The 17,628-nt window shown below is 40.9% G+C and overlaps 1 protein-coding gene across 3 annotated transcripts in view; it reads right to left on the minus strand.

Annotated features, from left to right (window-relative positions):
- Positions 1 to 11,978, minus strand: part of TRIQK (triple QxxK/R motif containing) — a 65,706-nt gene extending 53,728 nt beyond the window's left edge. The window contains exon 1 of one of the 3 annotated variants that reach the window (XM_035546330.2): positions 11,324 to 11,423. The gene's annotated coding sequence lies outside the window, so the exon portion shown is untranslated. Of the gene's footprint in view, positions 1 to 8,772; positions 8,790 to 11,323; positions 11,424 to 11,961 lie in introns of those variants that run through there. The other 2 variants (XM_050709002.1, XM_035546332.2) reach the window with 2 other exon arrangements.
- Between the last annotated feature and the right edge of the window lie 5,650 nt (positions 11,979 to 17,628).

The following is a 17,628-nucleotide window of genomic DNA, read 5'->3' on the forward strand; positions in this document are numbered from 1 at the left end:
TTTCCCAGAGGAAAGAGCTAAAGGGGAAATCACTACTAAAGGGAAAATTATACAATAAATGACACCATATGCTGTATTTCAGAACTAACATTCTTCAAAATACCATAATCTGTTTAAACATTTTAGGGGGTTATGGTAGAACTCAGAGGTAAATGGGTGGGAAGAGGCTCGGGCAAGCACCTAGCCCACCCTGTGCTCTCTGCCACCAGAGTTAAAACTTCATCAAGTCCGGAGCAACCATGGGAAGCAATTACTTGTTCTGCCTCAGCAAGTGAAGGAGCCACAGCGAAGGTTTTGTGGCTCAGTTAAATACAGGCAGCTTTATTCCCGCTTTGATCGCCAGCACGCACACCTTCAGCACTCATTTCCTTTGATGAAGTAGGGAATAATTTAAATAACAGGTATAAAGCAAGGGGTCAGAGACCTTAAATTTAAAAATCAGCTAAGTCTGTCTAAGCACTTCACTTTTAATATGTTATGAAGTTACAACTCTTGCATTTAGTAGAGCACCACGTGGCTTCACTGAGCTCCTACCCTAGACCTCAGAAACTTTGCTTTGCCCTACTGGATGGCACTGTATGGGAACAGCAACTTCCTCCTTCCCTTCTCTGAATTAGAAAATAATCCCTCTATTCTTTGTTGCATTGGTTTTGAGAAGTGACAAAAACCTGATTTTTTCCAGATGTTACTGCTTTCCTGGATTTGCCACGAGTCATAGCTTGCTGGGTGCTTTAATTATACACACTTTCTAATTCCTCATTTGAAGATCTTAAGCTTAGGCTCATCTTTGATGGAAATGAAATTCTTATTTCCTCCTTAAATTAGAAGAAATATTTAGGGAGTAATTATACTTCCCTTCAGCATGTTCACCTTAAACTGGAGGTCACAACCACCCAGAGGACCGAATGTCTGATTTTTGACATTTTCAATGTTGCAAAACGGGACACAACCTTCAGTGAGAATAAAATAGTAAGTTTTTGAAGTTATTCACAATAAATAAACCCATATTAATATCTTTGTTGTTTCCATTGTGACCTTTTTTTTTTTTTTTTTGCTGGTGTTGTACCATTAAAAATACATAATTTCTGAGTGAACTATTTAAAGAAATACATCAAAATAAGATATTTTGAAACTGGTGGAGTTTTTCCTTGCCTCTCATCCCATCTTTCAAAAAATGTTTTTAAAGTACATTAGGCTACATTTCAGCCTATTTTTTCCCATTATTTCTATTACCGATATCCCATCTACTTTGACTTCATTTTCATTGAACTTTGTCTAGCGTTCATGGTTGAAATACATCTCTCAGCAAATAGTCCATCCCCGCCTGCCAATCAGCCTAATAAATAGAAACAAGAAGAAAAAGAAGAGAGAATAGCCACAAATCAGCCACACAGGCAAAAAGCTGGGAGGCAGACAAGCGTGTCCTTCTGGTCCATATTTCACTGCAGTGTAATACAATGTCCCATCACACATGACTTCAAGCCACAATAATTGCTAAAACTGGCCACCACGCTTTTAGTCTAACGATTGTCTCACTTCTTACCTTGAGCAAGCACACAACAGTTGAAAGCAGGCTACAAATGGCAGCAGCAAATAACACTTCAGCACACATAGACCTAATTGTAACACTTCAGCAAAACTGAATTATTAGCTCCATCACAAAACCCAGTATTTGAAAGGACTTAATGTTCAGAATAATTTTTTTTCCCCTCTGAAACTACTGCAGCTCAATAAGTATTAAATAGCCTCATCTATAAATGAAGAAAAACAGTTGTATGCCCCTTTTGTTGTCTCCCATGATATTTTAGGGATTCAGGAAAGCAACTAAGCTTAATATATATATATATATATATATACACACACACACACGAACATATATATATATTCTAGTCACTATGTAAAAGAACCATTAAGTGTAAAGAGTTTGAGTTTAGTGGGTTTGGCAGGCTTGGCATCTACATTTTCTTCTGTTTTCCAATAACTGATTAAAGGCAGAATAACCTGTGAACCTTCCCCATAAAGACCAGAAGATGAAGCTGACATGCATTTCCTTAGCCTAAATGCACCACATCATTTTTGCATTTTTTCTTTAAAATTGTCTGAGGTGAAAACCAGTAGAAAACCAGAATCTACAGGATTTAGCACTAACATAGCAAAAGTAAAGTTCAGCCCCACAGCACTTAATAATGAGCTTAATAGTCCGTCTTAGTGAACAGACCCATAGATGTTAGCAGCAGCATTTTCAAAACCAAGTCCTACTCTACTGGCTTTGAAGGATTAGGCCATAATTGGGTGCAGAGTTTAATACAGCTTAAATAACATTGGTTCGGTAGGTTCCAAAGTAGTTCGAAACAATAGCCCAAGCACACTCTCTGCAGATTACATCTAAATTGCTCAAGACTTGGCTCTCCTGAAACCTACCTAGACAGCCCATTAAACACAATGATTTTTAAGACAAAGAACAAAGTAATAGTGTACACGATACCATCTCTTGAAGAGGTTTATATTCTATTTGGGCAAAAAAAAAAGTAAGCATAAAATCATTGATATCTATCAAAATACGAATCTTGAAGAAAAAAAATGAATTAAAGGAGTGTATCAAAAGCAGGATAAAACCTTCGTATGTGGAAACAGTCAAATGAAAAAAATGAACTCTGATAGACATCAGAAAATGTGTTAAACTCTTTTGTTGCCTTGTTTCAAGGCAAAGAGTACAAGCTGGAGTGTAGCTGGAAAGAAAAGGCAGCAAAAAGAAAAAACAGCAGACAGAAGAAAAACGTCAATTGGAATAATGGCAGGTTATGTGAACTTTTGAAGGCGCCTGGTGCAATCATTCAGGCACATCTGCCTGGGTTCTTCCTACAGCCTTCCTTGTAAGACCGTGGGATGGGAGGAGACTGTGTCCCTATCTATTGCCAGTATTCCCAAAATCTCAAAGTGTGTGGGTGTGTCACAAGGAAGCAGAAATTTTGCTGCAAATTCCATTGTCCAGGAGAACGCCAAAGGAGAGGATGGCACCAACGGAGATGAACACACAGAAAAAATGCAGTCATTTGGATGTCTGAAGTCACACAAAATTGTATTTATTGTGAAAATATTAGTAGAATACAAAATTAGGAGGAGGGGGAAACACTGCCTGAAACAGAGCCTGGTAGATCGTGTCTGACCAACAAAAACCACTGGAGCATACAGTAAAATGAGTCCTGGCTGGCTTTGGTAAGAATCATAGAATCATAGAATGAATATAGAAGAACAAACATTCAACACCAATAGCAGAAGAAACTGCAGGTCTGTTTTCCTCCTGGTATGCACTAAGCCTTACGGCCATCCTGGTTGTTTCCGTACTTTTTTTTTTTTCTTTTTCTTTTTTCTCTTATAAGGTATGAAAACCTATGGTCTAACATAGTACAAGCACCTTTCCAGCTTTTCGCTCTTCCCAGCACTGACAGTGCTCAGGTCAGGATGCTCAAAAGCAGACAAGTTTGGTCAGACAGCCACTGCCCTGAGCTTTTTCTTCCAAATACCACTCCCTCCCCTTGATGGTCTCTTCGAGGTACAGCACAGGTTCTATAGAGTCCTTCTATGGTCAGGATACAGGATTGAACAGAGCCTATACAATATACATTACTTGTGTGCAGTAAATGACAGAATGCAAGTACTTTGGATTCTCTACTCTGCATATATGGCTATGTTTTAGTACTGTACCCACATTTAGATCATAATTTCCATGGGTATATATAAACACACATGAAGATAAACAGGCTCTCTTCTCATGTAGAACTGGAAGAATTCATCCAGAAGCTTCGCTTCGTAAATCATTTCAGATGTATTTTACTGAAGCCATAAAGGATATTAGCAAGTGCACTGGGACCTTTTGTTTTAAATTACTCTGATCTGTTACTTTAACAGAAGTTACTAATATTATTTAACCCCACTGGTGTACTTAAAATGAAAATAGTTTGAAGCTTTTTTAAATAGGTTTTGTCTCTATAATAATCATTTTTCCAGAATACCCTCTTCCTACTTAGCCTGTTAGTCCGCTGCTTTGTATCCAGAAAGATACTGAGAGAACCCAGACTTTCAAATTATCCTATCTTTCAGAATAAAAAGTTAAAAAGCAATCTAAGAATGCTCTGTTAACCTTTTTACTCCAAATTACAGAAAGATACATTCACAAATTAAATGGTATATGTCAGAAAAATCCAAAGAAAGAAACATCCGTTCTTGCTTTGACCATTTTATGAACACAGATTAAAAACTCCCAAATTATCAGCTGCTGAAATTCTTTCTGGTTCCTCTAAAATCATACTTACATTTACTCACGCCTAAGTCTAAGGCTGAAAAAACACATTATAGAAAGCTTTCTATGATGCACTCAAATATCAAAAAAAGAAACAATGCTTTCCGCATCATATGTAATGGAAAGAAATGACAAAATCACAGGGGTGCCACCCAGACTTGCCTAGGACGCCCAACACTACGTACATAGGAGGGACAGGTGTCTAACATCATGCTGAAGACCAGCATGAGTGAGGTAAGGAAGATGCGTGGTCAGAAACCCATTTTCAAGCACACTGCCAAAGGCAGGCACCACCACCAAAGCACCACTGCCATTAGCAGCAGTAAGCCTGTGTTTTCACCATTTTTGCAATTTTGTTTCAGAATACACTTTTCTGTGAAATTACAATTAGAAACAACATTCCAGCACTGGTCTTACCACAGGGATTTAAACCGCCTTCCCACCTCCACCCTGACCTATCCTAGGCCACACCAGCCCCTTTTGCCACTGCCCTGCACCACAGGCACCTTTGGGCGCAGGAGCGTCCTTACAGACCCTAAGTTTCTCATGGCCCCAGCTTTCCACCCAGATAAGATCATTCGTTCCTCACACGCATCCAGCGCTCCTACTTCCTAAATACATTTGCAGACAGATCGCATTCTAACAAAGAGACTCATGCTGTGGTGATCCCAGCCATGCTATCACGAAGAAGCCGGGCTTCTTCATCAGCCCAGCAGCCACCAAACCACCACAGTTTGTCACACTATTCCTTTTACGTTTACTCCTAGACAACTGGCTAAAACAATGAAAAGCATCACACCCAAAACTAACTCTGCTGAGAGCCCCCACAAGCTCTCATCCGCTGACAGTGGCCTCCAGCCATTGCTTCTGAGTGCTGGCAGCTACCCAGCTCTTTATCCATTTTATTGTTACTGTACAGTCCTAATTTTTAAATTAATTTAAATCTAGTAACAGTAAATCAAGGACCTAATCAAATTTAAATGTTAGCTATACGAATAGGGTACTTTCAGTTTGACAGCCAAGACACAAAAACAAAACAAATAATCCATTGCTTCAGGTTAACTGTTTCCTTTTGGCAGGGACATAAGTAATACAAAACTGGTCTTGCAGAAAAGTGATGTAATCTTAATTGCAGGCAGCTTAATCAGCTCCACAAACAATGAGTTCAACACTAAAACTGCCTACTGGACAATTTCTGTGGCATACTCACTATGTGACCGAAGGATTTATGCTCTCTAATAAGAGCTTTTGGGCACGATCACTTTTAAGGGCAGACAAAACCAGGAGGTGAGAGTTGAAGAAGAGGTGATGATATGGTAAAGCCAAGCACTGAAATGTCTCCCACGCTGATTTGGTACAGAAATAGGTGGAAAATACAGATTATCTGAAAAACAAAGTTAAAAACACGTTCACCTGAAACTACAGGGGAGTCTCATGAACTGTGGGCATCTCCGAGGGTTTAAGATGCTGCTGCCCCCAGCTCTGTGCCAGGGGTGACCTGATTGCAAGAAAAGGCAGCAAGGTGGGGTGTATTCTGCTCCGGGAGCCCTGTTCACAGCCCATGCAACAGCTCAAGACACTGAAAAATAGGTTTAGGTTAAGGTGAGGGAAGCGAGATGCACGTAGTGCTGACTCTTCCCTACAGGCTGCAACCAGAGCCGGAGACGTTGGGAGAAGGCGACCAGCTGGCAGCATCTTCAACCACTGCATCGAAGGCTTCCAGAGCACATCTGTCAGGGCCAGTCATGAAAAAAATCGAGTGCAAGAGTTTGTAGAATTGAGAACTTCATATGCACAGATTACAATCAAAACACAATAGCCAAAAGCACAAAAAGCTACAAAGGCTGATTGATAATGTAAATGTGAGCAGGAATTACCATGGGTAAACTTAACCTTTTCTTCATTTACATCACACAGCGCAGCCAGAAAGAAAACAATCGAAACTTTGAAATCTACTACACTTCCAACCCAATCTGTTTCCCCACTACAAAAAACAGTTCATAACGTAAAAGGTTATTCTGTTTCATTATTTATTTTATTTCAGTGGAAACACATGAGGATAAACGTGGCTTTCTGACTAGAGGCAACCAGCTATGGGCCATGTAACCTAAGCTTTTATTTTGTTGTCTTACTTCAGAATAGAAATAACAGCATTAGTAGCTGACAACAAACTGGTCCTGTGCACAAAATGGTACGCTTCAGCATGCCCTCTGGATTTTAACTTCCCAATACTATTCTCAACATTAACCTAATGCTAACCTTTGCTCTTTCCCTCTCTCATACTTGCCCTTTCTGGCATAAGTGCCTTCTCCACTGTAAGCTTTTGCTGTCAGAACAGTCCTTCCCTGTTTATTCACTTCACCAGCTCAACAGCTATTTCTGGATTTTTATTTTACCCCTCCTCTCCTGACTGCATCTCCTGACCCTCCTTACACGTGCTCTTGCGCTCACATTCGCTAATTCATCACACTGTGTCTTTCCAATTCTGTCTTGTTTTTGATGGTAAACATATTGGATGAAGGATGATGCCAAGAACAATCACAACACATGAATAAACAATATTTTGTTGGTATATGAATTATCACATTAACATTCAAAAAAGTCCTGGGACACAGTAAACTATTGTATAAGCTCCATTGTATCATTGTAATATCTGGTTAGAGAGGCAAAATGAAACTTTAAAACATTACAGCTGTTTTTTAGCCTTGCTGTAAAAAAAAGGAAAAAAAATAAATTGTAGAAGACATTGAAAACAAAGGAATTAGCACTGTCCATGTCAAGAATTTCTGGAGTAAGTGTTTACTTAATGCATTGAATTATAGGGGTAACTACACAGAGCCTGTGATACAAAAGTGCCCCGGGTGCCATGACATTTTCCCATGACCTTCAAATACAAGTCTAATAAAAAGTAAAAATGTATTGGGAATCATAGGTGATGCAGACAATTTTGGGATATTAAAGCTGCATTAATGCAAGTCCTCCTTGGAAAAACACATGCAAGTGCTTTTTCTTCTTCTGTGGCAGTACTAGTGGCCATCTACTTCTGTTGTTCCATGAAACAGAGTTCCTCTATAAATGGCAAACACCACATTTTTTCTGGAGCCATCCTTCTTTTTTATCTTCTCTCCAAAGGGGAAAAAAATCTTACCTGATTATTCTGAGTGTCAAAAAACACTTCAAGACCAAAACTGATTATTAAAGAGTTGTAACATAAATTGTGTTTCTTCATCTCTTCTACCAGCAACATCGTGATGTTTATGTTGTGCATAATATTGCAATGATGTATGAGATCATCAGCTTGCTAACTAAAAACAGTTTCACTGTGCCTGTGATTGATAAACTATGGAAGTATTAAAACATTAAAAATGTTAATCTTTGTAATAATCTCCTGAAAAGTTTTTATATTAATTTAAACCATCGATCATTTTAATATTTAATCATTGCAGACTTCATTTGAAATGAGGATAGCCATTGCACTGAAAAGCACTTCATCTTTCATTTTAAAAAATGATCAGCTTGTATGTATTCCGCTATGCTCTTTACATTTTTTCCTCAAGAAAAAGTAAACCTGTAAGCAAATAAAAAAATCTACAAAAACACAGAATCAGAAAATCAAAAACAAAACAGAAAACTATAAAGCAGACTCAGAAATATGTACTTTTGCAGTTCTGCTCCCCAGGAATAACTGTATTATAATATTAGTATTGGAAGAGGGTCAGAGGATTGAAGGAGATGTCTACGTTCCGTTCTTTTTATGTATTTCATAACAAACATAACAATTTACTTAAGAAGAATAAGTACTTAACGGAGTGCTTTGGCTCTCCAAGGTGATGTTAACCCATATTAGTTTTTTTAACTTGTAACCCCATTTTGTAACATTAACCTACGTTTGGGATATGTAAAGACTTGCCAAAGTATTCTAACCTCTCCTCTTCTATAATTCACAGCTTGTCTTGCCTAATGAAAATTCAGATTAATATGGAAACATCCCAAAGGAGGACAAACCCAAGAACTTCCTAGTTATGAGAAAAATCTCAAGGAAGCTCTATAATTAATCAGAATTTTAAGTAATCTTTATGATATTCACCTGGTTTCTTCTGAAATATTTTTAAAATTATTTAAGAAACAAAAATTAATTCATGGTATCAAGGAAAAAATTACACAGACAAATCCAAGACAAATGTCTTCACTGCACTGCAAAACAAACAAAAACACAAGTCATCTTGTCTTCTGTATAGTCCCTATGAAAACTGGTTGTTTCCTGGAGGTATTGCCATAAAGTGCACCAAGCTTCAGTCCTCCTTTAAGACTCAGCTGCAAGATATGGCTGAAATATCTGAACAAAGTAAAACCTGGATATACACTGGGCAGCATAGCAGGTTAATATATTAGCTTACATGACCAGGTCTTCATTCACAGTTTGTGATCAACAGTGGGTTAGAGGATTTTCCCATACCTGCTATAAAACTCACACAAATTGGCTTCCTTTTCTTAAAAAAGCTGCAATGTAATGGCAAGAACTATGAAGAAGTCAGGGAACAGGCAGAAGCGCACGTGGAATCTTCCAACGTCCACAAACTGACTCTGTGTAGTTCAAGTTTATGAAAATAAATAATAATAATTAAAAAAGCACTGCCTTTATGCATGATTTCTTAAAGAACAAAAATTAATTGTTGCATATTACATTTTGCTGAAGTCTGTTTTAACGAAAGACAAATGGAAAAATCCTGTACATTAAATATGATGCAGTAATTGAATTCAGGAGCTCAGCTGTTTGCATCTGAAGCAGACAGGATAATCCTGTTTTTACAGAACTTAACAGAAACACATAGATATATATGTGTGTATATATAGACACAAGATTTGAAGTTAATTACAAGAGAAGTTTTGCCAATGCTAACAGGAATCTCCATTTTAGTGATCTGATATAATCTTTCCAAACCTAGGTATTTGAAAAGCCCCCGTGATTTTTTTCTACATTGCTTTTGCAGATACAAAATACTATTTTAGAGTAAGAAATCAACTGTAGAATATCACTGTAAACTCTTCTTTATTAAATTAATAAACAGAATAACAGAATCATTGATGTTGGAACACAGTTCTTGAGGTAATCTAGTCAACACCCCTACTGAAACAGATTGAGCTAGCAGATTATAAATACAGAGTTATTAAATAAATTATAAAAAGGATTTATATGTTGAAGCAAGAATAACAGAAAAAAAAAGTGAACAACTGTCAACTCTTTGCGCTGATGTGATTAATTTATTTCAAAGTCAACCCTTCATTGTTTTCTCTATGCTCATACTTAGAGTACTGACCTGAAGTACACTCACATCTTCAGGGCTTCCATAAAGACACAAAACAAGTCCTAGAGGGGTAAGTTGTACTAATTCACAATCAAAGATAATCATGCCAACAAAAGCATCTGCCAAGTTTTTCCTTTGTGAACAGACAAGCTATTTTCTGAACAACCAAGTTTGTCCCTAGCCCATTTTGTACCAAGAGGTGAAGTGATTCAGCAAAGGAAAACATGCCAAACAGCAGTACTTAAGGAATAATTCAAATTTTGCCATAACTGTAGATCTTCTGCATCCCTTTTACAGTTTCCCACTACGGAAGTCACTTAATCCGTAGCGAAGGCTGGAAGAACCAGTCTTTATTAATAGGTATCCTCACATCCTTATCAGTTAATAGCTCTCTATTTTAGGAATGAGCCGGATCCCTAAGAGCAAAGAACTTGCACCCCATATGACATGTCATTGAACTAGCGTGTGTGAATGTGCGTGCCATACCTACAGCCCAGTTACACCATAAGCGCTCTTAGAGGGGTTTTCTGGCACTGTACTCTATCGTCATAACTACATAGGCTGTTGAAACATGCAGCAATTTTAGAGCCATATGAAAACGCTGGCAAAAACCCCTACTGACTTTGCACTTTGAAACATTGCGGTTTCTGTATTTCTGGCCAGGATCTTCTGAACCTAAACACGACCAATGCACACCACAGAAAACAAAAGGGAGCCCAGCGTCCCCAGAGGTAAACACCCACAAGGTAAACACTGCAAACTCAACAAATCCGGGTTGTATCTCATTTTGTCCCTGAGCAGAGGTGGCCACCACAGCGTGCTGACCATGCACGGCTCCATCTGCCACGGCCTGAACTTATAGCCTGTGGGGGACCAGCCTGAACACACGCTGGCTATTTGTCCTGTGCCCAACCACCTGGAAACCGCACACGCAGGTTTTCACCAGGGACAGGGTTTTACATGTAGACAGGGTTGTACATGAGACAGGGTTTTACATGCAGACAGTGTTCTACATGTGAACCCAACCGAGCTGCCTCGGTGGGTGCCACATGAGACGTGGTGCTCTTGAAGGAGCATCATGCAGCCCATGGTGGCCTCCTGTAAACCCATCGCAGGCCTCCTGTCTGCTCCACCACCCTCAGCAGCCCCTTGGCTGCGCCAGCGCAGACCTCGCACCCCTCCCTGACTACAGAGCCCCCCAGCAGGGGATGTGTTTCCCACAAAAGCAGCCTTGGCCGGCAACCCAGCCTGGCCCCGGCTGCCTTTGGGCACAGGGGAGCAAGGGGGCTGCCAAGGAGCGCCTCAGGGCAGCGGGAAGTGGCACAGCCGACCCCAGCTCCTCTCAGGAAGAGGGGGAGGAGGGAGGCTCTTTCTGCCCACACCCAAAATGGCCGCCGCGGCCACAGCCGCTGCCCCCTCCCGCCCCGCTCAGCCCACGTCCCGTGGGCGGCACCCGGGCGCCGCGCCGGCCAATCGCGGAGGCGAGCGCTTCCTCCCGGCCAATGGCGGCGGGGCCCCGCGGCGGGCAGCGGGGCCGGCCGAGAGCGCCGCCGGCGCGGGCGCGCCCTGCCCGCAGGCCAATGGCGCCCCCGGCGCCCCGAGTCGGGGGGCGGGGGGGAGGGGGGGAGCGGTTGCCATGGCAACCGCAGGCCTAGCGGCGGCGGCGGCCGGGCCTAGCCCCGCAGCCCAGCGCCTACCCCGGGACGCGGCGCGGTACCTGGGGCCGAGCGGCGGAGCTCCGCCTCCTGCCTGCTGCCTGCTCCCTCCTCCGGCGGCGGGGCGGCGTCCTGTGCCGCCGGGCCTCGCCGCCGCCCCCCGCCCCGGCGCCCCCGCCGCTCCGCCTCCCGCTCCAGCCCGCCCGCAGCGCCGGGCAGCGGCCTACGCGGGGCCGGGGGGCGGTGGAGGGGGGGGTCTGGGCCCAGCCCGCGGCACCTGCAGGCTGCCCGGCCCCGGCATCCCCGGAAGGTCGGCCGGGCGGTGTGCACTGCCTCACGGCCCCCGTTCAGGCCCCACTACCCACCTGTGATTCTGCCAAGCAGGCGGAATTCAAAGCATGTTGGCCACACGCAGCACAATCCCGCCCGGCCCAGCAGGGACTTACATTTAAGACCCTAAAAGCACACGTATGGCAAGTTGCCCTCCATGCCAGGTAACCTTTCACCACCCCGAGACGATGCCCCTGGCAACACGTAATTCATTTACTCGGGTGCGAGCGATCAGCCCCAGCCTTCGAGCGGCTCGCTGATTAGTATGGCAAGTGCGCGCCTCGCTTCCTGCAAAATGGCACTTGATATTCGGGGGTAACACTCCCCTAGAAGTAAAGATACACAAAACGAAATATTTGCATTTGTTTACCTCTGCAACTTAGGAAGTGAAAGCCCTACCCAGATGAACTTTTCCCATCTTTCTAGATGACATGAATACAGAGTGGAGAACCAGCCTGAAGAAAAGTTGATTCATCAGAGTTTCTGTCTGGCACGCGTACCAAACCGCAGGATTTTCTCCAGTCATTTCTGTAGCAAGCTTAATGGATGGCTGAAACAAAACAGCTTTCTTAGAAATACAGCCAACCCTGACTTCAGCTGATGAGACACAAGGCGTTTTTGTACCTTTTCTGCCAAGAATCCTCATGCTAACGCTATGTAGCTCGTGGAACAAGGCAGCTCACTGGCCACGTTATGTTTTCTTCTTAGGGTACCTGCTCCATGTGGGAGAACGTGTGTTGCACCCGCTGTGGGTGCAATCTCTGATCTTTCTAACTTCTCTGTGTTCAGAATTTGCAATGATACTGTATTTCTTTAAGCTCCTAGCAAGAACCACATACATGTAAAATATTTAAATATTTTGATTTCATGATTGTTTTAATATGATTCAGTTAAACCCAATTAATGATTATGCTCACAGATATTTGAATAGAGTAGCATGTGCAAAACAGCAATCATACTCAAATAGCCGTTACACGTGGTTTTTGACTAGGTAATCACAACAAAAAAAAATAAATAAACATGAAGGAATACTGGAATCAGCATAGCTAGTTACGTGGTTTTGTATTATCTGAACAACTGCTGAGGAGTTTGTCCTTGTGAAACCTCATAGCAAAATGCATTCAGTGCTAGTTCAGTTCCACATAATTTCACCTGATCATGGTATTCATTTCATTATCAAGTTATTCTCCTAAACAATACACCTGTGTATGACCAGCAACCTTGATACAAAATATAGAGTCGGGCATAAGGAATTACGATTTCATGAAAATTATCTCTACAACCACTGAAAAACTGTCGCCATTTTTCACTGTCCTGAATATGTTTCTGAATATATGTAATCTGTCTCTTACAGGCATAAAAACACAAGAAATAGAATTACTGAATATGTAACTACAACTGAAATGCATATCAATCAGGGAGGAATAAGTGGTACCTTCTATTGATGTTACCACACCCATCAATTTGTTGCCATATTCCTTCAGCAAATGACTTTAAAAATCCAAACCTGTTTCTTAAAGCTACATGGTTTTATTTCATCTCATAAATTTTCAAAGAAAATATATGGGTGGTTGTTTTCAGTGACTGTCTTTTCCTTCAGGTTACTCTGACAATTTAACAAAAAACTGTTCCTTTTTGTTCTTTCTATGCAGTAGTTTTCAACTTTATGATTTGTGAAAAATTTTTGAATAGAAGTTGAATTAAGTTAAATTAAGTTGTTAGCATAGGCTTGCTTTTCCTTTTTATCTTTTGTAGAGCTCCTAGAAGCATTCCATGAGTTTCCAGGGCTCAGTAGATCAAAGGCTGAAAAACAATGCTCAACATCTTTGTTCCAAGCTGACAGCACAAAGTAGACTAGCACACAGAATATTAACTCCCCAAAATGCAAGAACTTTTTCTACTGTCTGACCTGGTATCTCTTCGTGTATGTCTAGCCACCAGGTCAAGCGCAAAGATGTAAAAGCATGTTATTAATTATTTTTGGTCCATTCATTTTGTGATCGTTATCAATAAAAGTTATTGATACTTTTATTACTTTATACACTCAGGACTTCAGCCCAAATTTTGCCAACAAAACAATTTAATTGGTGCTAATATTCAGGCTACTGTTGAATCTTTCAGGTACTACCTTTCTCCAGAACTAATAAAAGGTACAGTATGCCCATCCAACCACATACCTAAAACTCTTCTTATGCTCCTGTCACTTCACAACAATGTCATTTTGGGCAGCTTTGACAGATACAGTCTTACTCTGCTCGTATCCAAGCAGAATTGCTGCTGAAAGAAATAATCCCCTTATCTCATTCCTTTGTCCATGTCACTCCACCCCTTGCATCTCTCCCATGTTCCCATATGTACGTGGTCTCTGTAAGCACTTTGCCTTCATTCTGAAGGCCTTTATTCTCATCCTGTCTTGTTCCTCACTTAGCTTTAATACGTTGCGTCTCACAACTGACTAACCCAGGATACTGGATTCCACTGCGCTTTTATTCATTTTGTTTATCAAATCCTGTTGTGCTTTCTGCCATGTAACAACAGTACGCTCACAGCCATCCAAAACCACAAGTACGGCAGAAAGTATACTGCAACTTGATGCCGTTGGTGCGCTGAGCTGCTCCTATCACGCTAGTGGTACTGCCTAATTAATTATCCCATATTTACCATTTCTGTCTGCTTGTTCATGTCTTGTCTTACATTTCAGTTGCAATCTCTTTAGCACAGGTACCTTCCTCGTGCTCTTTGCTTGGTTAGTATTTAGCACCATGGTTCCTAAAATTATACATTCTTAAAGCCTCTGCAACATAGCCCATAGCAGAGCAAGCCCTGAAAACTGTCCTTATCCCTGCTCCCCAGGTGAAGGGACTGCCGAGTCCATCCACTCTCATTCCAGCCTTCCAGCTGGAAATCTCAGCGCAGTGTCAGTCATGATAGATGGTGCATTTTGTGACACAGACAGCCTGCCATTAGGACAAACTCATTTCACTGAAGAGCCATCTGATGGTAATGACTTTCAGTCACAGATTGACCTAGGCCGGCTTGAATCAGTGTGCTGGAGGTGAAAGGCTCCATATTCCATTACCAGTCCTCTGAGCCATCAAGTCTACTCCATCCCTCCCCTGCTTAATCTGTATTGATATACTTGGTAGCATTTTCCTAACTGCTATCATCCATACAGATGTCTGCCGTCATTTTGTTGATCCAGTCAATCAATACTACATTAAATGTTACCTTCAGTTTACCCTTAATTGTCTAAAGTAGATGTGGTATTTTCATTATTTATACAGCCATGCCATTAAATTATGCATTCCAGATTAAAAGAATAAAAGACTTGTTTACATTATTATTATTGCTCTGGCATCAACTTTTGGATTTCTGTGTAAAGAAATTAATCTCCTATCGGAGGGGGAAATGGGGACTGACAAGCACTAGCTCCTGTTGCCTCTGGGACATAATTATGCTTGTAAATAGAAAAGCAGAAAAATCATAAGCTTAACACAGTAGAGACTCTTGAAAGTTTCATCTCAGCATGAAGCTATGTTTTAATTATTATTTTTGTCTGTATTGTTCAGATCGACAGTGCTCCAACTAGAATAAGTGCTTATCCTAGTTAATTCTTCATGAGGCTTATGTCACTGGTAGATGCATTTAATTTATTTCCTTTTTCTTTTCTTAAGCCAGCACTGACTAAGTGGTTATCTATAAACATTCAACAAAGGTTTTACTACTTCAGGGCCAGATCCAAAGCCTGTTGAGTCTGTTGGAAACTTCAAAGGTCTTTGAAACAGGCTCTATTGCAAGACAGAGGTAAGCTATGATTTGTTTGGGAACCTAGAATGAAAATAAACTTTTTTATATTCTGCTGCATTAACAGATTTTCTATATGGTAGAGATCATCTATTCTTTATCAGTGGAGTTTGGACTCTCTGACCCCCACTCTCCCTCCAATACAATAATTTTGTATGTGCACAGCTGGAAATTCAAGCTAGACAAAGTGAGAATAGAAATAACACATATACTTTTTCTAAGCATGATACTGAATTCTTCATTGTTTTACTGAATAGCCTCCTCACCAGCACCACCCCTCAAAGAAACCTTTTTCTATGAGGATGTCTCCTAGCTTTGGGGAAGCTAAAGAACAAACTTGGGGGTGATAATCATCATTTCAGCTTTACACTCTGTGTCTGTACTTAGCACACTACAATTAATGAGTGATTCAGTATTTTTTTTATTGCTGTACATTGTTTGGCCTCCCTTTTTTTAGTTACTACTTAGGAGACAAACTCTTTTCTGAATAGTTTATTTGCCGTATAGTTATTCATATCATTCATATTTGAGTGATTTGGAAACAGGAATTATTTAATCTTCATTGCAGACCTATAAGATCGCAGGCTAGCAGCACCACAGTTTTACAGATGGGGAACTGAGGCACAAAGACCAGCTGAGAAGAGCTGGGAAACTATAGACTAGCACATCTGAATTCTTTACCAGGGAAAATGGTTGAAAGTACAATAGCAAATGGAACTGGATGGATGTCACACACAGGGGAAGATACCCCATAATTTTTGTAGCTGAGGTCATGCCTTCTGCATCTATTAGAGTTCTTTGAAAGACTCAACTAAAAATGTGGATAGAGGTGACTGATCAAAATATCATAACTGGAAAGTCAAAACAGCTAAGTTACTATGGCATAAAAGGGAGGTTACTTCTCTATCTCTCTCAAAAAAACCAACCAAACAAACAAAACAACAGCAACAACAAAAAACAACTAACAACAACAAAACATATAGAATTAATACATCTGTTTTCATACCAATGAGAGAGTGACATATTCACAACAACTTCTCTGGGATCCATACTGTTCCATACAGTCCTAGATGACTCAATATTAAAGCAACATTTTTTTTTTTCCTGATGATACAAAAGAATTCAAAGCCATCAAAAGTAAAACTGGCTTCAAAGATTAGCAGAAACCTCCCATGATAGACAGGGATTCTATTTTAAAATGGCTGGTAAAATCCAGCAAGTGGAAATGCAATTACACCATGGGAAAAAATAACTACACGTACAACTGATGGAAAGTAACGCTATGTCTGTACTTGTACATTACACTTACCCAGGACTGTTCTTTTACATTAGTCATGGCACATGCCCATTATATTATCGTTCTTTGAACCTTCTCAAGTAGCATGGCTCCATTCAGACTACCTGTTAGTGACCATTCCTGGCAGATGACGACTTGTGCTTCAAGAAACCTGAACCATGCTTGGCAATAGTTTGGCAGAGAGCTAGCTGGCACAGGCCAATACTGCACTGGGGAGTGTTGTAGCTATTTAGTAACACAGGTGATGAAATGCAAGTGCCCGGGATCAGCCTCTGGCAGGGCTCACTGCACTGTTAGAGGCATTGCCTTTGTGAGCTATTACCAGCCAAGAGAGAAATCCTAGAGTCACTGTAAACAGTTCTCTGAAAATATCAGTTTGGTGCTTGGCAGAGGTCAAAATACCAAAATAGACTGAGCCAGATTTGCTTAGAAAGGAACAGAGAGCGAAACAGAAGTCATCATTATACCACAGTACGTAACGACAGAGTGTTTGCTTCTTGAATACTGTGTCTCATTACCCTGTCTCAGGAAAAATATGTAGAACCAGCAAACATTACAGAGGTGGGTTAACAGGGATGATCAGATTTGGCTACTGTACAAGAGAAGATTAAATAGGTTAAATAAAACCCTGCATCCTGGAAGACAGAAAACATGAGAGAGACATACAAAGTCATTACTTGCAGAGAGAGCGTAAATAAGGAGCAATTATTTGCTGTTTCCCAAAAATCAAAAATAAGAGGGCGCCAAATAAAATAATCAGGCAGCAGGTTTAAAACAAATAGAAAGACCTTCCCTTCTGAACAGAACACAATTAAATAGTGGGATTCATTGCCAAATCTTCCTTTGGTTTGTGCTCATAAAACAGTCAGGAAAGAGGAATCTATCAAAGGCTATGAAGACAAAAAACATGGCTACAACCTGTGGGTCAGAAGGTCC

The sequence above is a fragment of the Cygnus atratus genome, chromosome 2, assembly GCF_013377495.2.
Source record: "Cygnus atratus isolate AKBS03 ecotype Queensland, Australia chromosome 2, CAtr_DNAZoo_HiC_assembly, whole genome shotgun sequence".
Lineage (NCBI taxonomy): Eukaryota > Metazoa > Chordata > Aves > Anseriformes > Anatidae > Cygnus > Cygnus atratus.